This window comes from Primulina eburnea, chromosome 12 (assembly GCF_022965805.1).
Source record: "Primulina eburnea isolate SZY01 chromosome 12, ASM2296580v1, whole genome shotgun sequence".
In the NCBI taxonomy this organism is placed as follows: Eukaryota; Viridiplantae; Streptophyta; class Magnoliopsida; order Lamiales; family Gesneriaceae; genus Primulina; species Primulina eburnea.
The window spans coordinates 28,671,903-28,693,888 of NC_133112.1; the positions used below are offsets into that span (position 1 = coordinate 28,671,903).

Below are 21,986 nucleotides of genomic sequence, written 5' to 3' on the forward strand. Positions count from 1 at the left end.
GTAGAGTTACTAAGGAAAAGTATTCATCCCACAATTGTTTCAATTTGCAAAAATAGACTGAAATTGTACTCTCTCCTTGTGTGAGTCTTCCAATTTCTCGATGCACAGTAAAAATATGTGATCCATTTACCTTATCAAATTGCTCTTTTAAATCAGACCATATCACAGATGCTTCAGTGGCATACACAATGCCTCAAAATATATCTTTGGAAACCATATTGATGATCCAAGACAGGACCAGAGCATTACATCTCTCCCATTGTTTCACTGTAGAAGATCTAGCGATCGGATGCGTACATGTGCCTTCAATGAATCCGTTTTTATTCTTTGCGTGCAACACAATTAACATCACGCGACTCCACACACCATAGTTCTCAGTACCTATCAATTGATCAGTGACGAGATTCATACCTAGAGTGTCTGAGGGATGGAAGAATAGTGGATCGTTGAAATTAGGATTCACAGCCATCTTCAAAATAAAATTCTTCTGCACTATTAATCGTGAAGCTAGCGGAAAAAAATCCCGAACTCAATCTCAATAGAATTGAGAAACGTGTTGATCTTCAATGCTCTGATACCATGTTGAATACTGCTGTGTGAAGGGAAAAACCGTTCTCTTTTATTTCTCAAATCCCTTACACTTTATCTATACAATTGTGAGATTAAATACAAGAAGGTAAAAAACTTATTATAGTGGCTAACACTTTTATGCCTATTGTGTGTAGATTAACTAATACCAACTAACAGCCATAAAAGACCAAGAATTGATGAAGAAAATAATGTAGGGTGCCATAAACGACCAAGAATTGATGAAGGAAATACTAAAAAAAACAAACAAATGATAGATATAGTAATATCAGCGGTGGGTGGTGCTAACATTCTTGATCAATTGGTCCTCATCCAAGCCATCCTAGCCGTTAGGACCATTAAGTTTACTAACGTTTATATTAGTCTATACATTTATGATTTCCTTAGTTACATGACTTTTAAATTTAGTTAATAATCAATGTATGAGATACTGAAAACAAAAATTTGACATGAGTGATCAATGAAATGTTTGGAGTTGCAGAGGTTCTTGCCATCCGGCGCGACTTGGATCAGGCTGACCCGGTGGAGCCAGGGCTGAGCAATGTTAGACATATAAATCATGTTTTAATCTTAATAACATGAATCTGAATGCGGAATAATAAACTAAATGTTACCTCCAGCCATTGATTATGAAGAACACCTTGAATACTTGAAGAACGCCTTGAATACTCCTTGAGAATTCCTCAGGTTGCTTGAGAGTCTTCTAAGTACTCCAAACCTCACTATGAATGGTGTTGTGATTTTCGGTGTGTGCAAGCGTCACTATTTATAGATCTCTCTAACCATCATCGAGAACGTTTGAATTGATTTGTGACTTATCTTGATGACATCAAATCCATGATATGATAAATTAAATCTTTTATCATCATCTTAATACAGATAATATTCTTGATTTACTTATTGATAAATATGAGACGTCTCTCGTATTTATCACGATGAGATATGATGACCACAAATGTTAGATTATTTCAAATAACTTAATTAAAATAACCTAACATTCTCCCACTTGGTCTTCATATTTCAAATAACATAATAATCAAGAAATTAGTCATCATCCAAAGTTTAAGAAACAAATACATGAATCATAGCGATTAGTCCTCTTATACTGAGTATTATCTTCCATGTATCACATATAACATATTCCTTAATATAACTTAATGAATAAAACCCAATGTTTTATTCTAGGTCCAACTTTAGTGATATTTCTCAAATCAATGAATGCGTATACCAAAAAATATGAGAAAAATATCAGAGTTTCATTAATAACTGAATTTGTTCTTATAACAAAAATTACATGGAGGAACCAAGTCCCATACTCTCTACATGATCCTTAAATTTATGTGGTGGCATGCCCTTAGTCAAAGGATCAGCAATCATCAATTCAGTGCTAATGTGTTCGATAATCACTGTCTTATCTTTAACACGTTCTCTTATGGCTAAATATTTAATGTCGATGTGCTTGCTTCGACTTCCACTTTTATTATTCTTAGCCATAAAAACAGCAGCTGAATTGTCGCAGAATAACATCAATGGCCCAGAAATGGAATCCACGATTCTAAGCCCTGAAATGAAACTCTTCATCCAAAAACCATGTGAGGTGGCCTCAAAACAGGATACGAACTCAGCCTCCATAGTGGAAGTATCAGTCAAAGTCTGCTTTGCGCTTCTCCAAGATACAGCTCCACCAGCTAGCAAGAAAATATATCCAGAAGTGGATTTTCTTGAATCAATGCAGCCAGCGTAGTCTGAATCAGAGTAGCCAAAAACTTCCAAATTCTGAGTCCGTCTGAATGTAAGCATGTAGTCTTTGGTCCCTTGAAGGTACCTCATCACTTTCTTTGCAGCTTTCCAGTGATCCATACCTGGATTACTCTGATATCTCCCTAACATTCCAACTATGTATGATATGTCAGGTCTAGTACAAACTTGAGCATACATCAAGCTTCCAACAGCAGAAGCATAAGGTATGTTCTTCATTTGTTCCTTTTCAAAGTCATTTTTCGGGCATTGGTCCAAGCTGAACTTGTCGCCCTTCACAACAGGGGCTATACTCGGTGAAGAATCTTTCATTCGAAATCTATCTAAAACTTTGTTGATGTAGGTTTCTTGAGATAATCCTAAGATCCCTCGAGATCTATCTCTATGTACCTTGATGCCAATGACATAAGATGCATCACCCATATCCTTCATATCAAAGTTTTTAGATAGAAATTGTTTCACCTCATATAGTAATCCCTTATTATTGGTTGCAAGTAATATATCATCCACATATAGGATAAGGAAACAAATCTTACTCCCACTGACCTTCTGGTATATACATTGATCCATGATGTTCTCGACAAAACCAAATGAAGAGATGACATCATGAAATTTTATATACCATTGACGGGAGGCTTGCTTCAATCCATATATGGATTTCTTAAGCTTGCACACCAATTGCTCACCATCACTAGAGGAAAATCCTTCTGGTTGTTTCATATAAACCTCTTCCTCTAGATCACCATTGAGAAAAACCGTTTTCACATCCATTTGTTGCAACTCGAGGTCAAAATGTGCAACTAATGCCATAATTATACGAAGAAAATCCTTTTTAGAGACAGGAGAAAAAGTCTCATTATAGTCGATTCCTTCCCTTTGAGTGAATCCCTTAGCAACGAGTCTTGCTTTATATCTTTCAATGTTGCCCAATGAGTCTTTCTTTGTTTTGAAGACCCATCTACATCCAATGGTCCTTGCACCATCAGGCAACTTAACAAGATCCCAGACTCGATTTGATGCCATTGAATTCATTTCTTCCTTCATGGCATCATACCATAATTTTGATTCACTACAGCTTATGGCTTGTGAAAACGTTTCAGGATCATTTTCGGCTCCTACGTTTAAAGTCCGATTCTTGCAAATACACAATATAGTCACTAGGTATTGCTGATTTTCTTGTTCTAGTTGATCTTCTTAAGTTATCATATTGAGGAACTTCTTGATTAATTGTTTCTTGTTCCTCATTGACAGTTTGATCGACTAGATTTTCATCAGCATTTTGTGGATCTTCAACAATTGGTTGTCCATCACCCGTTGGTTCTTGAGGGTGCGAGGGCATCCAATTGATTAATTGAATAAGAGGGTTGAACATTAATGTGATCATTTTCAAGAATTATATCTTGCATATGATCACTCCCACTAATCAAGTCATTCTCAAGAAATTTCGCATTTCTTGACTCCACAATTCTAGTGCTATGAGATGGACAATAGAATCTGTATCCCTTGGATTTTTCGGCATACCCAATGAAATATCCACTTATGGTTCTTGGATCCAGTTTCTTTTCTTGTGGGTTGTATATTCTCACTTCAGACGGGCATCCCCAAATGCGTATATGTTGTAAACTCGGTTTCCAACCTTTCCATAATTCAAATGGCGTCTTTGGGACAGCCTTGGTTGGAACTCGGTTTAATATATACACTGCCGTTTTAAGAGCTTCAATCCACAAGGTCTTGGGAAGTTTTGAGTTACTCCTCATACTTCTAACCATATCTATCAATGTTCGGTTTCCTCTTTCAGCCACACCATTTTGGTCCGGAGTACCAGGCATGGTATATTGGGCAACAATCCCATTTTCTTGAAGAAACTTCGCAAATGGCCCAAGAGCTTGTCCATTTTCAGTGTATCTACCATAATATTCACCACCTCTATCAGACCTCACGATCTTAATTTGTTTATCACATTGTTTTTCTACTTCAGCCTTAAAAACTTTAAAGGCATCCAATGCTTCGTGCTTATTATGAAGCAAGTAGATATACATGTATCGTGAGTAATCATCAATGAAGGTGATGAAATATTTCGGATCATGCATGTCCATTTCTGGACAACATATATCTGTATGTATGATCTCTAATAATTTGGTACTCCTCTTGGCACCCCTTTTGGATTTGTTGGTCTGCTTACCCTTAATGCAGTCCACACAAGTCTTAAAATTAGTAAAGTCTAAAGTACTCAGTACTCCATCATTTACTAATATTTTAATCCTCTCTATGGAGATATGGCCCAATCTCCGGTGCCACAATATAGAGGAATCCTCATTTATAACACATCTTTTAATACCTGCTTGAACATGCATAGTGGTTTTGATATCATTTTGCAAAGAAATTGAAAAAAGACCATCATTCATTGTACCATTCCCAACGATATTCGATTTATAAAATAAATTCATAGATTTATCTAAAAAACTAAATGAGTATCCAAACGGTACAAGGCTTGAAATGGAAATTAAATTTCTAGAAAAACTTGGAACATAAAATGTTTTCTCCAAAATTAAATTAAAACCACTGTTCAATATTAAATTGCAAGTCCTATAGCCTCCACATGTGAACGCATCTTGTTTCCAGAATAGATGCTCCGCTCACTTCCCACTGGCTTCCTTAGGCTTTGTATACCCTGCAAGGTATTTGTGACATGGATTGTAGAACCAGAGTCAATCCACCATGTGTTATAAATCGTATCAACCATATTAGATTCATAACAAACAAATGAAGTATTAATACCTTTCTTATCAAGCCAATCCTTGAATTTGGTGCAATCCTTCTTCATGTGTCCCTTCTTTTTACAGAAGAAACACTAGGATTCTTTCTTGATGTCAGGTTGATGTGGAATTATTCCTTTCCCTTTCCCTTTGACTTTTGCTTGCTTTTTAAACTTTCCATGTGCAGTCATAAGAACATTATCGCTCTTTTCCATCAACAACCTTCCTTCCTCTTGAACACACATGGTCATTAATTCATTAATTGACCATTTATCCTTATGTGTGTTATAAGAAATTTTGAAAGGTCCATATTGCTGTGGAAGAGTGCATAAAATGAAGTGCACAAGAAAGTTATCAGATATGGTCACTTCAAGAGTTTTTAATCGAGCCGCTATGTCCCTCATTTTCATGATATGCTCTCGCACACCTTTCACACTTATGAGCCTTAACGAAGAGAACTCCATTATTAGGGTGCTGGCAAGGGCCTTGTCTGAAGTTGCAAATTGTTCATCAATTGCCTTAAGTAGGTCCTTGACCTTTTCATACCTCTCAATCGAACCACGAATGCCAACCGATATCTTAGTCTTTATGAACATAACGCAGAGACGATTAGATCGCTCCCACATTTCATAAAGATCGACATCATCAGGTTCACTAGTTTCATGTATGGCAGCTGGTTCGTTTTTCCTTATGGCATAGTCAATATCCATCCATGCCAATTGAAGGAGAATTCTTTCCTTCCAGACTTTGTAATTATCCCCATTGAGGAATAAACAGGTTTTACTGCAATAAATATAATAAACATGCTTATTACAAATATTTTGAGGAAATTTCATGTTTACCAATGTAAATCATGTATAAAATCTAGTGACATAAAATTTGCCTGAGGGCTAAAATTTTAATTCTATTAGATTTTATGCAATTATATAATAAAACTATCAAGAATAATTTTCCTTAACTCCTGTGGGTAAATTAAGAAAAACAGTTTTTGAAATTTTTATCCTAATTAATCACATAAATATAATAAAAGTCCCTGTGGGGTAAAATTTATTATATTTACATAATTAATTACAATTTCGTCCATAAGGTGATCCAATTCAACTTGATGTATAATTTTGCATAATTAAGGGTGCTGTGGCTAAGCCTCAATTATTTAAAATTACACGGTTCACTAGACAAAATTTTGGCACTTAAATATATAATAATTATTTAATAACACAATCAACATTTTTCAAGAGTACTCCCAGGAAGATAGGTAGGGCTAAGGCCCTTTAAATACCTAACTCCTAGACAGAACAACGTTTATCAAGGATACCGGTGGCTAGTCAAGGCAATTTAAACCGGTCCATGAAAACTCCCTCAAATTATGTTTTCATGTGCATTTCATATTTATTATTTCTTAATAAGCCAAAATTTTTCACTTTACATTCACTTTTTTACTTAATATGAACAAATATGCTCCCATCGGTTTTTCTCTTAAATAAGAGTAGTGATAAAGTGAGAATCACATTTTCGTGAAAATCAGGATTCCTCAGCAGTTTTTCTCTTTTATCAAGAGTAGTGATAAGGTGAGGATCAAATTTTCATGAAAGTGATAGCTTCTCAACAGTTTTTCTCTTTTATCGGAGTAATGTTGGAAACTAAATTCTGGAGTTTGACAAAACATAAAATCAACTAATACATGAAAGCATATTCGGCAGCTGAACATTCAACTAAAATCAGTTGACACAAACTGATCAGTTGAGAACTGATCAGTTAAAACATTGAGCCGAAAACATTAAAGCTTCTCAACTGATGATACCTCGGGAAAAATCATTCAACAGACAAAAAGACATATCAGACAGCAACTGAATGTGGAAAGCCGCACTGCATAGAAAAACGTATTTCGGCTATTGAGATTAATACGCCGTCTTACAATAAATGATGAAGCGGCAATCAAGAACTCTGTCCAAGAAATGATAAGGAGGTAATCAACGGATACGAGAATTCAAAATTACCGTTGAAAGATAAGTCTATAAATATGACTAAAGAGCAGTTGACAAAAGTGACGATTGACCAATCTCAAACTTGCCATTACTCTGTTAAAAATCTCTGCTCACACCCATCAGATCTATTCGTAGCAATCAAAGGCTACATATTGAGCAATCTAGCACTGTGAAATATTGATAACTCGATAAGTGCTAAGTTCAGTTACTTACAGAGATCATTGTATTATACTAAGAGTTTCAGTTCAGGCAATAGATAAGTCCTAACTGAAGTGGGTCTGTACAAGCGTTGTACTCGATCAAAGTCTTTTAGTGAATATCCTATCCTTGTGATAGAAGGGGTGACGTAGGAGTTATTCAATTTTCCGAACATCCAGAAACATATTGTGTTGTCTTTACTTCAGCTTTTTACTTCCAGTTAGATATTCTATCTTTCAATCAGTTTATTTTCCGCAACTGCTTAATCAGTTTAACTGAATGATAATTGACAGACAGGATACTCAGTTCAGTTTGTAACAAAAGTGAACTACCTTTTTCGAAAAACATTTAAATTACTAGAAGTGTTTATTCAACCCCCCCTTCTAAACACTCCTTAGTCAATAACCGATCCTAACAAGTGGTATCAGAGCGAGGCATATCCTGTCAAAGATTATCTATCTTCAATCTAATCACTATGTCTTCATTCAATAAGATTCCAATGTTCTCCAGGGAAGATTTTGATGATTGGAAAATCAGAATGCAGGCTCATCTAGCTGCACAAGACGATGACATGTGATACGTCATAACTGACGGACCCATGAAAATTTTGAAAGCAAACACAGCTGTTGCTATTACTGAAGGGGCACCTCACCGAATTGAAAAGCCTCGAGATGAGTGGACTACAGAGGACAAAAGAAAGGCAAATCTAGACAACGTTGCAAAAGACATATTGTATAAGACACTGGACAAAGTAACGTTCAGTAAGATCAAAATGTGCAAAACCGCCAAAGAAATTTGGGAGAAGTTAATTCAACTTTGCGAAGGAAATGATCAAACAAAAGAAAACAAACTTTCAGTTGCTATGCAGAAGTTCGACAACATCAGAATGAAGATGGGAGAAACAATGGATGAGCATGATGAAAGAACAAGCTGTATCATCAACGAACTAAATACACTTGGAAAAGTGTATACAAATAAAGAAGTAGCGTTGAAAGTAATCAGAGGACTTCCCAAAGAATGGGATGTCAAAACTATGGCAATGAGGGAATCCAAAGATCTTAACAAAGTTGAACTTCATGATTTATTTGCAGATCTAAAAGCATATGAGTTTGAACTTCAAACTCGAGAAGGAGAACCATCTACTCCAGCAGCAATTACTGCCTTGACTGCTGTTAGAAATGAATCAACTGGTTCAGTTGAGAAAACTGCTGATCAGCTGAGCAATGATGCCATGTCTCTATTCATTAAGAAATTTGGAAGATTCATGAGGAAAAATCAAGGAAATTTTCAGAAATACTACCAAAGAAACAACTCCAGAGAAGAGACTAATGTATGTTTCAACTGTGGCAAATCCGGTCACTTTATTGCCAACTGTCCAAAGCCTAAAAAGGATAATCAAATCTCAACTGAAAGAAAGAAAAAGATGTATGAACACAAAAGAAGGTCTAAAGACGAAAAGAAGCCTTACAAGAAGAGACATGAAGTACTTCTAGCTGAATACAGCAAAGCCAAATGGGCAGAAACTGACAGCGAAGAGTCAGATCTAGAAAGCTCTTGCAGTTCAAGTGAGGATGAGGAAGAAGTAACATGTCTAATGGCAGATAACCTAGAAGATCAATCAAGCTGCGAGCAGGTATTTGATTTTAGCTCTATTGATTTTACACGAGAAGAACTCATCTCAACTCTTCATGACATGGTCAATGAGTATCAAAAGCTTGCTTTATCATTTGAAAAACTCAGAGCAAAGCAAAATGATCCCAAAGACAATAAAACAAAAACTGATGAATCAGTTGAAATGTTGAGTCTGAAAAGGGAGATTGCTAAACTCACTGATGAAAGAAGCAGGAATCAATCAATGATTCAAAAATTGTCGCTTGAAAATACAAAGCTCAATGAGCTCATTCAAGTTTGGAACAAATCATCTAAAACTTTAACTAATATACAGAACTCTCAGAAATCAGTTGATGATAAAACTGGTTTAGGATTCTGTGGTAAAGATGATTTGTCTTCCCAAGATACTCAACCAAAACTGAATATGAACAAAGGGAAATATATTCACTTTGTAAAATCAGTTATGGTACAAAATCAAGAAGAGTCGAGCAAACCGACTGAACATGTAGTGACCCGTTCCAGAATCACCTACTAATCAAGAACTAAGCATGCAATTAACTTAATTAATAATAATCAGAGATAACAGCGGAAAAGGCCAACAAACGATAGTTATACAACCCAATTGAAAATCCAGAACAACTCAACTTAAACTGAAATATACGGTACAACCATAACGAATCAAAGAGATACCGAAGAACTAAACCAACCAGCTACTCAACGTCCTCCTCCTCCTCCTCCTCCTGAGCTGTCCAACCTGAGGCCTGCCCCGTGGGAATGGGGTGTCCAAGATAAACAAAAACCGAGGACGTGAGCGATAAGAACGCCCAGTACAAAAGTATGAGTATACAAGCCTATATGAAATGCACATGCTATGATATGATACCAGGGTAGTCAAGAAACAGGAGTAACAAAGGATCTCAAAATGCTCAGTCTAGAGGCGCCAAGTGGATAGTGCCGCGCGGTACTCCTCTGGGTCACTGCATCCACTACAAGAACAGACGTGGACCTAAAATGTCCCGGATCACCGAAGCCCTCCCGACCCGTCGGCCACTGTGTACTCTCGGTGTCCATGCGTCCACAAGACAAGACAGGGCTGAGCGGCCCCACAAGATATAGCTTATCTCGAAAGAGATACAGCTCAACAGTAAAGGCTATCTCGAAGGAGATACGGCTCAACATGAAATGCAACATGCATCATAAAACGTGACATATATCAATGCACCACATAATCATGCAACACATATAAGAATGTATACTCGACCAGGATATCTCGGATAGTACTTTCGTACCTCTATCACAGCAAGCCTAGCCTTACGCAACACCGCTAATCAGGTCTAGAACAAGCCTACGCATCAAAAGCATACCCAATGAACAATACTACCATGCTCAACTAGCAAAACCAGTACTACCAAAGGTTTAGGGTTTACCTTCGTCCGTCGACAGCCCTTTGATGTCGATTGCCTCGTAACTCAGGCGTCGCTACACTACCAATCCTGGCAGCTCTTGGCTATCGCTCGACCGACAACTAACCCTAGAAACCTTCCAAACCTCTCAAAATGAGACACAACTTCAAGAACTTGCCATCCAAAATGAGGAATTCCGAGCACTATTTATAGGCTATGTTCGGATCCACCGAACCCACTTCGGAACGTCCGAACTCCTACGTGTCCATCAGCTCTTGACACCTCACGATCGGATCCACCGAACCTAGACTTCGGAACGTCCGAACTCCCACGTGTCCATCGGCTCTTGACACCTCATGATCGGATCCACCGAACCTACACTTCGGAACGTCCGAACTCCCACGTGTCCATCGGCTCTTGACACCTCATGATCGGATCCACCGAACTCACTTCGGATCGTCCGAACTCTTCGGTGCTACCGAACCATCTTCGGTCCGTCCGATCATGACCACGGTCAAAATTACACATTAAACCTTCTTAATCACCATTAATCCGTTAATTACCCAATTTGGAATTCGGGCTACTACAGAACAGCCATCTCAGAATATGAATAAAGGCATGAGATGTGGAATTGGATATACTCCAAAGGGTAAGACTGACTCATGGAATCAGCAACCGAAAACTCTCAGCAGGAAATATTCATATGGCTACTCAAACTACTACAATAGTAAGACAGTTCATAAAAGATATCGGCTGAACAATCAGTTGAAAAAGAACAAAACACATGTCACATCATCCCCACACTATACACCAAGCACACACAGACAGGGAAGGACTATATGGAATACAGCAACAGGACAGTCAGTTAAACTGATTCAAGTCTGGATTCCAAAAGGACTAATCAACTATGGACCCAAATAGAAAAGGGTACCAGAATCTTATTTTGTGTTTAAATGCAGGCAACAGGAACAAGTATTGGATCAATATGGTATCTGGACAGTGGATGTTCACGACACATGACAGGAGATTCAAACTTATTGTCACAACTGGTCAAATACAATGGTCCAAACATCAGTTTTGGGGATAATTCCAAAGGTAAAACTGTGGGTAAGGGTAAGCTTATCCATGGTAACTTCACCATTAATGATATTTTATTAGTCGAGAATCTTAAGTATAATCTGATAAGCATTAGTCAGTTATGCGATAATGGATTCTCAGTTCAGTTTGACAAACACTCTTGTTCAGTCAAAAACACAACTGAAGAGATTATTCTAACTGGCAAAAGGTGTGGAAACACTTACAAAGTTAGTTGGAATGATCAACCTTATACACCAGTATGCTTTATTGCGTCTAAATCATCTCAAAACTGGTTGTGGCATAAACGGTTAAATCATTTAAATTTTAAATCTATTGCTTATCTGAGTAAGCATGAACTTGTAACTGGTTTGCCCAAAATAAATTTTTCAAAAGAAAAACTTTGTTCAGCATGTCAGTATGGAAAACAAGTTCGATCCTCTTTCAAAAACAAAGGCTGTAAATCTTCATCCCGATGCTTAGAATTATTGCACATTGATCTCTTTGGTCCAATACCAATCATGAGCTTAGGGGGAATGAAATACACCTTAGTGGTCGTAGATGACTTTTCAAGATTTACTTGGGTTATATTTCTCAAATCCAAAGACCATACTGCTGCACAACTGATTAAACTTTTCAAAAGACTTTTAAATGAAAAATCAGTTGGGATTGATCGAATCAGATCTGATCGAGGAACTGAATTCATCAATCAAACACTTTCAAACTTTTTAGAAAATACTGGAATCAAGCATGAGTTCTCAGCAGCAATGACACCTCAGCAAAACGGTGTAGCTGAGAGAAGGAATCGGACTCTTAAGGAAGCTGCTAGAACGATGCTTGTTGATTCAGGTATTTCTCAAAGATTTTGGGCAGAAGCAATAAACACTGCATGCTACACTCAGAACATATCAATGATTAATAAAAATCACAAGAAAACACCATATGAGATCTGGCATGGAAGAAAAAGCATAATCACTTACTTCAAAATATTTGGCTGTAGATGCTTTATTCATAACAATGGTAAAAATTATCTAAAAGCATTCGATGTCAAATATGCAGAAGGAATATTCCTTGGATATTCATCAGTTAGCATAGCTTACAGAGTATTTAATAAGAAAACTTTGAATGTTGAAGAATATGCACACGTTGATTTTGATGAAACTGCACTAATCGATAAGCCAACTGATCAAGTTGAGCTAGCTGATCGTTTTACAGATATCAGTCTGGAAGATGATGACTCAGACGAAGATCGTAATAATCAGAATATCTTTCATACACCTGAACCTGAGATATTGGATCAACCAGCTGAATTGGAAGCAAATCTTGACAATCAGTTGATGGAGCAAACTAATGGAAATCAATTATCAACTGAATCAGTTCCAACTGAAACTGAAAACATTCAGTTACCCAACGAAGAATTTGCTGGCTGTGAAGCAACAAATGCTGAATTTAGATGGAAGAAATCACACCCTCTAGAACTGGTAATAGGTAACCCATCTGATCCAGTAAGAACCAGAAATCAGGTGCTCAATCTATTTATTCATTCAGCTTTTGTATCTCAATTAGAACCAAAGAAAACTGACGAAGCTCTTGCTGACCCTAATTGGATTAATGCAATGCAAGAAGAGCTAAATCAGTTTGTCCATAACAATGTCTGGAACTTAGTTCAAAGACCAGTTTCTAAAACTGTTATAGGTACAAAGTGGGTATACAGGAACAAACTGAACGAAGACGGTTCAGTTGTGCGCAACAAAGCAAGGCTCGTAGCACAAGGCTATAGACAAGAAGAAGGGATAGATTATGATGAGACATTTGCACCAGTTGCAAGACTGGAGGCAATCAGAATATTTCTTGCTTATGCATCTTTCAAGAACTTTAAAGTCTATCAAATGGATGTGAAAAGTGCATTCCTAAATGGCCAATTGCAGGAAGAAGTCTACGTTGAACAACCTCCAGGTTTTATCAATCATAATTTCCCTGATCATGTTTATTATTTGAACAAGGCATTGTATGGTCTCAAACAAGCTCCACGAGCTTGGTATGAAACCCTATCAAAATTCCTAACTGATCATGATTTTACTGTTGGATCAGTTGATAAGACTTTGTTTAAATTCTCGAAAAACGATCATATCTTACTTGTTCAAATCTACGTTGATGATATTATATTTGGGTCAACTAACCCCAAATTATGCAAGAAATTTGCTAAGTTGATGCAGGAAAAGTTCGAGATGAGCATGATGGGTGAGCTGACATTCTTTCTTGGTTTACAAGTGAAGCAACTGGATTCAGGAACATTTATTAGTCAAACAAAATATACCAAGGAATTGCTGAAGAAATTTGGCATGGAATCTTGTTCAACAGCAAGTACTCCAATGAGCTCATCAGTTAAATTAGATACTGATCAAGGGGGAATATCAGTTGAGACGACACTTTACAGAGGTTTAATAGGTTCTTTATTGTACCTAACTGCTAGTCGTCCTGATATTATGTTTGCTGTTTGTATATGTGCAAGATTTCAAGCTAACCCTAAGCAATCACATTTTTCCGCGGCCAAACGTATCTTGAGATATCTTAAGGGCACGGAAAATGTTGGTTTATGGTACTCTAAAGACTCATCTTTCAATTTAGTTGGCTATTCAGATGCAGATTATGCAAGATGCAGGCTTGATCGAAAAAGCACAAGTGGATCATGTCAGTTTCTAGGAGACAGACTGATCTCTTGGTTCAGTAAAAAGCAAACATCCATAGCAACTTCCACAACTGAAGCAGAATATCTTGCTGCTGGAAGCTGCTGTGCACAACTGCTTTGGATTCAGCAACAACTGAAAGACTATGGTGTCGATGCAAAGGAGTCACCGATATTCTGTGACAACACAAGTACAATCGCTATAACATATAACCCAGTTCTTCACTCCAGAACCAAGCACATAGATGTCAGACATCACTTCATCAGGGATCATGCACTGAAGAAGAACATCAGATTGGAGTATGTCTCAACGGAACAACAAGCAGCAGACATCTTCACAAAACCACTACCAGAGGCTAAGTTTTCTTATTTTCGAAACATTCTTGGTTTAATTGATTTATCTTAAATATTATTAGAAATATAACTTCTTCAATAGAATTAAAAACAGAAAATAAGAACACAATAAATTAAGAATAATATTTCATTAAGAATACCAACATTCCCAATTTACAGAAGAAATCATAGATCCAACTGTATCTAGCCATGCTCTAACCCAATCATTCAACTCATAGATCCGAACTCTGGCAAATGCTCTAGACTTCGAAATTTTATCAACAACATGCCATTCCTTCCACAGCAGTGCCTCTAAAAGACATTTATCCTCCACCAACTCTCTAACATGGCTAACCTCAAAACGAGCAAGATATTTCAGTGCTCTCCTTTCCTGAGCACGAGTAGGAATGACACCACTGTCACTTACATTCTTCAACTCTTGAATTTTTTCCCAGGTTGTCAGTACCTTTTGAAAGACATATTTCTCCATTTTTCTTTTAATTTCAGCTAAACGAGGGGCTGACTGATCAGTCACATGAACATGAGTGCTACTGCCTGTATCAGAATCCGACATATTAAAAGTTTTACTGATAATATATCCCATTGTGATCACTATTTATAGGAAAATGAAGAAGCCGAAGAGTTTTAAATCATTAAATATGTCTTTCCTATTTACCAAGGATTTTTAATTATGAGTTAATTATTAATAACTCATATTAGTTTGAATATTATAACCAACTTATTAAAATTAATCGTTTATCAGTTTATTTGTTTATCACAACTGATATCAGTTAGCGTTTAAGTGTTTATATCTCATCGCAGATCATTGTGCACAAAAACAAAATAAAATGACACATTAATCAAAATAAATATTTCATTCATCCATAAATATTTGATAGGATTACATGATCATAAATTTCCTTCACACTAGCTATCCACATGTTCATCCAAGCAGTTAGTGCTGGGGAAGAAGTTTTGCAGAAACTATGTGAAGATGTGATGCTGTTAAGAGTCTCCAACTCCTTACGCAACATCAATTCATAAAGGTGGCCCTCCTTGAAGGCATCCACCTCTGCAGAAATTTTTAAGTGCTCACGCACTTCTCTCAACTGGGCCATCCGCCTAAAGGTGGTAACCCTTCCTGAGTTGTACAGGAGCTCCAGCTCCAGTAATTCTTCTCAGTAGGGAAGACTAGCATAGAAGACCTTGTCTTCTATCGCAGCTTTTTGTGCCTCAAGTGAAACTGGAACGACGCTTGAACTACTTGCTCCTGCCATTTCTTCTTAAAACTTTTCTGCTGATACTTGTGACTAACTTTTCAGTCTTATTTATAGGCAAGGACAAGGAAAACGAAAGGACGCTTCTCTCTGTGACGATTGATATGCCAAGCACTATACTCGTCTTTAATCATTACTGTCTATTGCCGTCATTTTTCTTTAATGCATTTATTTAGGGGGAATGATGGTCTAAGAGATTAACTGAGAAGACAGTTGTTAGTGAATTCCTAACTGAAAGGACTCAGTTTTTCCTAACTGATCGTTCAGTTGAAAATTCTACTAATCTTCTCATCAAAGTTAATAAATTAAACCTATTATATTCAAAATCAAATGACGTGACTATCTGCTAAATCATGATGAATTTAAGTTTACAACGTGTACACATTTTTAACCGCTCAAAATTGCACACACATGGCACGCGTACATTATTTTTTTGAAAAACACAAATTATTTACGGACTGACACGTGTCCAAAAATTTGAATAGTCACGAACATATGTACAATTGCCCGCTTCATTTCAGTTCTACTTTTTGATTATTCACAAACTGCCGAAAGTAAGAACAAATATCTTCTCTAAATTTCTCTTTCAGCAAATCACCCAATACGAAATAACGACTCAGATTCCCGCTTACATGCTTAATGCTATGACAATCAATTTTGGATCCGTTTTATCTTTCGGAGATGATGAGGTCAAAAAGGTGTTTCAAAAACTCGAAAATGCTGGTCTGAGAACATTTCTGGGACAATCATCGCAGGATATATATCCAAAAGAACTTCAAGATTTCTATTCCTCTGGCAAAGTTGACTCAAAAGCTATCATAAACTCTACTGTTAATGATCAGTTGCTGACTATATCTGAAGATTCTTTTGGGGAATTATTTTCTTTACCTTGTGACGGATTAGCACAACTTTCGGATGTCAAAACATCTGATATTGATGAAATGCAAATCCTTTTATCTGCTGATGGACGGAAAATTAAAGTTTCCGATCCTAAGAAGGAACTGAAACATGAAATTCAGTTGCTTGCTGATATAATTGCTAAAGGACTCTTAGCAAAAGCAGGATCATTTGCTGCACTTACATTGGAAAAGTTTCAAGCAATTACTACTATTATGACTGATCAAAAATTCAACTGGAAACGACTCATCTTCAACATACTGAAGAATATGTTTTTGTCGTCAAAACAATCCAAGGGTTTTGCCGTACAAATCAGTTATCTTTTGAAAGTAAAAGGTTTAGTGGATGCTGATTCTGAAAGATTATCGAAATTCAAGGTGTTCAATGCAAAGAACACCATGCCACCAAAAATCAACCTGGACATTTCTCCTGCCAAATTCGTCAAGATTAAGAAGGAGATTGGAATTGATCAGGCGACTACCAAATCAGTCAAGAAAACCAAAACGTTATCTCAACTGAAGGCTGCCAAAAGGAAGTTGATTTTGAGTCCATCAGAGTCAGAAAAGACATCATCACCTCAAATTGCGAAAAAGCCAAGAACTCAAAGGGTTAAAACCACTTCTTAGGTATCCATTTCTACTGACAAAATGATTTCCTTTACTGATCAGCAGCCTATAGAAGCAGTTCCTCTACAGATTATCCCACAAGCTGATTCAGTAAGTACCATAAAGAAATCAGTTAGGACCCAGGTTCCTGTTACTCAAATACCTCGACCAATTGGTGTAGCACCTGCCAGACCCAAAGGAATAAAATTTGTAGAACAAATTGAATCAACTCGAACTGGACTGGAAATTCCTCATATCATGAGTACTGATAAAGGGAAAGGGAAATTGATTGAAGAACCCAGACCCTCCAACCCGATTCAGACTCATATTGATCTTGTATGGGGAAAGGTGAATAGTTTTGCTGCTGCAAAAACTAAGTCCTATGATGCTTGGGTAGGCTATCGTACTGAGGTTTTTGCCAAGCAACTGAAGGAAAAGTCCGAGCTCCGAAAATTCATCAAGCTGGAGGCCTTTGTTCTTCGAACTGTCAAAGCTGCCTCTATTGCTCAAGCCTTAGAGAGGAAAAGTTATTTCTTTGATCAGATGAGAGCGAAGAAGTTGGCTCAATTTGTCGCTAAGCTTAAAAACAATTACTTGCCAACTGGTCCTACTGCATATGCTGATCAAGCTGTAATTACTCAGCTTGACACTGACCTTATAGGGCTACTTTCTCGGATCAAATTTTGGGAATTGGATCAAGAGCTAGTAGTCTACCAAGAAGATTCAGATGATGATGTGGAACTAGTTGAAGAAGCACCCTCTAACACTACAGAACCATCATCAGCTTTAGTTCTTGTTCCAACTGAAGAGCCAATTTCTGATAAGCTTTCTTCACCACCTATTGAACAACAACTATATACTGAAGCTGAGTTGACTTTCGCTCATATTGATGAAGTAATTCAAGCCGTGGTAGACGAATCCAACCTTAGTGAACCAGTTCATGATAAAGTAGATCATTCTGTTGATCAAACCCATCCAGAGGTCACTATTCCTTCAGAGGAAATTGTTCCACCAGATCAATCTGTTGATCAGGTTATACCAACAGAAATGCCAGATGACTCAATCGATCATTCCCTAGAGACATCAGTTCAGGTTGTGCCACCATCAACTGAACAAAATCCTTCCTCAAAATCTCAGGATCAAGCAGAAATCCCTGCTGATGATACTTCAGTTCGAAATGTTACTGAAATAGTTTCAACTGATCAAGCCTTGATCGTTTCTGAACTTGATAAGGGTAATGCAAGCACTTCTCGCCAATCCAATCCTCCATCTTCAGCAGATTTTGATCTCATTTTTGAAGAAGTCCAACATATGCAGGACAGCATGAATCAAATCATTACTGCCATTTCAAAAATTCAAAATACACAACTTTCGCACAGTCTGAAATTGGAAGAAAATCAGGAATTCTTGAAAAGACTGAAGGATATTCAATCTACTGTTACTGCTCTCTCTTTTGCAGTTGGTGATATTCAGAAAAATAGAGGTATCATGTCCAGTCTGACTGCCACTCAAGAATTGATTAACCAACGCGTCAACAATGTGGAATCGCTTGTATCTCGGAAAATTGAACTACTGCAAGTCACAATGACTACTGCTATTGAAAATATGTCATCATCTGTCACGGTCCTCTCTTCTCACGTTCGCAAGCTATCTGACAAGATGGATGTATTTGACAAAAAGGGGGAAAGCAGCTGAAGAAACTGATATCATTTGACCAGTTATTTTATGATTCAGTTATGATAAAGAATTAGAAGAAGAATTAATCAAGCTATTATTTTCAACTGATACCAGTTTCTCAGACTTCTACAAGAAATCCAAATATTCTATGTTCAGTTGCGAGCTGAGTTAAATCTCTTGGTTTTGTCAAACACCATAAATGGGGAAATTGTTGGAAACTAAATTCTGGAGTTTGACAAAACATAAAATCAACTAATACATGAAAGCATATTCGGCAGCTGAACATTCAACTAAAATCAGTTGACACAAACTGATCAGTTGAGAACTGATCAGTTAAAACATTGAGCCGAAAACATTAAAGCTTCTCAACTGATGATACCTCGGGAAAGATCATTCAACAGACAAAAAGACATATCAGACAACAACTGAATGTGGAAAGCCGCACTGCATAGAAAAAAGTATTTCGGCTATTGAGATTAATACACCGTCTTACAATAAATGATGAAGCGGCAATCAAGAACTCTGTCCAAGAAATGATAAGGAGGTAATCAACGGATACGAGAATTCAAAATTACCGTTGAAAGATAAGTCTATAAATATGACTAAAGAGCAGTTGACAAAAGTGACGATTGACCAATCTCAAACTTGCCATTACTCTGTTAAAAATCTCTGCTCACACCCATCAGATCTATTCGTAGCAATCAAAGGCTACATATTGAGCAATCTAGCACTGTGAAATATTGATAACTCGATAAGTGCTAAGTTCAGTTACTTACAGAGATCATTGTATTATACTAAGAGTTTCAGTTCAGACAATAGATAAGTCCTAACTGAAGTAGGTCTGTACAAGCGTTGTACTCGATCAAAGTCTTTTAGTGAATATCCTATCCTTGTGATAGAAGGGGTGACGTAGGAGTTATTCAATTCTCCGAACATCCAGAAACATATTGTGTTGTCTTTACTTTAGCTTTTTACTTCCAGTTAGATATTCTATCTTTCAATCAGTTTATTTTCCGCAACTGCTTAATCAGTTTAACTGATTGATAATTGACAGACAAGATACTCAGTTCAGTTTGTAACAAAAGTGAACTACCTTTTTCGAAAAACATTTAAATTACTAGAAGTGTTTATTCAACCCCCCCTTCTAAACACTCCTTAGTCAATAACCGATCCTAACAAGTAATGATAAAGTGGGATCATTTGTTCATTTGTGAATATTCGAATAAAATATCTTAATTTGTTCATAAAAATTATGGATCCAAATATAATTTAATATGAACAATTTCCTCATATGCACAAAATTTTAACATAATATTTAATTGCATGCAAGATAAGGAAATAAATAAAATATTTTTGACATATATTATCCAAATAATTTAAACATGTAAAACATCAATGATATCAAACGTGCAAAATATTCATAATTTGGAAATATAATTTTTCAAAAAAAAAAAAAATTTCGAATTTTTATCAAGATAGAGGTAAAACTTAAGGCTCTGATACCAAATGTTAGACATATAAATCATGTTTTAATCTTAATAACATGAATCTGAATGCGGAATAATAAACTAAATGTTACCTCCAGCCATTGATTATGAAGAACACCTTGAATACTTGAAGAACGCCTTGAATACTCCTTGAGAATTCCTTAGGTTGCTTGAGAGTCTTCTAAGTACTCCAAACCTCACTATGAATGGTGTTGTGATTTTCGGTGTGTGTACTCAGGGACCCCAAGCGTCACTATTTAAAGATCTCTCTAACCAGCATCGAGAACCTTTGAATTGATTTGTGACTTATCTTGATGACATCAAATCCATGATATGATAAATTAAATCTTTTATCATCATCTTAATACAGATAATATTCTTGATTTACTTATTGATAAATATGAGAAGTCTCTCGTATTTATCACGATGAGATATGATGACCACAAATGTTAGATTATTTCAAATAACTTAATTAAAATAACCTAACATGTATAACTAAAAACGAAAAGTCCGGCGAGTAGTTGAAGATGCAGGCATAACCTACACCTATATTTGTTGCAATTCTGTAGCTTCATGGCCTTACTATGATAAAACACACCCTTCTGAGATCTCACTACCTTTGGATAGTTTCCAAAGCTATGGAGATGGTAGTGTGAGAGGTGATTTATCATGTAGGCCATTAATTCATTTGCATTAAGTAGCTTATTTTGTCGCCCAGTCCACGATCAAAGCTGCGGATGACATTCGTACACTGAAGAAATCCTTTCATTTTCGACCATCCTGCAACTACCTCAAAAAATATTAACGAGCTTGCTTCTTTGTGGGAGAAGAAAATTGGTAGAAATCTTCCAAGAATCACCGTCTCCGAAGACCATTTACCATGATGCTGCAAAAGGTTGTTCCACATTTATTCATATATATACATGTTTCAAGAAATCAAACATCCATTAATACGCATTCGAAAAATGTTTACATGGACCAGTTTTAACAAAACTTTTATTAGTGTTACCTTGCAACTGAATGTATACTGCATACTTTTAAATAAAGAGCGTAATTTTGGTTGAAGAGAAAATAATAATCCCACAAAAGTGTGGTGGCATCTTTCACCCACACGACATTTTCTTCAAGGGTTGCCAAACAAATCAAAAAATAGATGGGGTGGATGAAGTTGAAGTCACATCTCTTTATCCAGAGGAGACATTTACGACAATGGATGAGTGGTTTAATGGGTTTATTCCTTCCTACCCCTGCCTGCACTGCCTGCAGGTGTACATCCAAGGGTCAGAATTTTTTCTGGCCCAATTTTTATTTTTTTTTAAAAATTTTTTCCCCATGAAATGGAATCCCAGCCATTGATCCTGGGTGTGGGCACTGCCCCCACACCCAGGATCGAACTTACCGGTTTAATGGCTTCATTATCCAGATGAGTTCCATGGAAATTTATGAAGAAATGGGTAACCCTAATCCAGTCTTGTCAATATCGGCCATGTGTTCTTGAATGATTTGCAGCTCGGGTCTTTGTTTTGCGTTGTTATTTTCCTTTATATATATATATATATATATATATATATATATATATATATATATATATATATATATATATATATTCTTGAATGATTTGCGGCTCGGGTCTTTGTTTTGCGTTGTTATT

The 21,986-nt window shown here is 36.7% G+C and overlaps 1 pseudogene; it reads left to right on the top strand.

Annotated features, from left to right (window-relative positions):
* Positions 1 to 188: 188 nt before the first annotated feature.
* On the top strand, positions 189 to 21,332 carry LOC140806751 (leucoanthocyanidin reductase-like; annotated as a pseudogene).
* Positions 21,333 to 21,986: the final 654 nt, after the last annotated feature.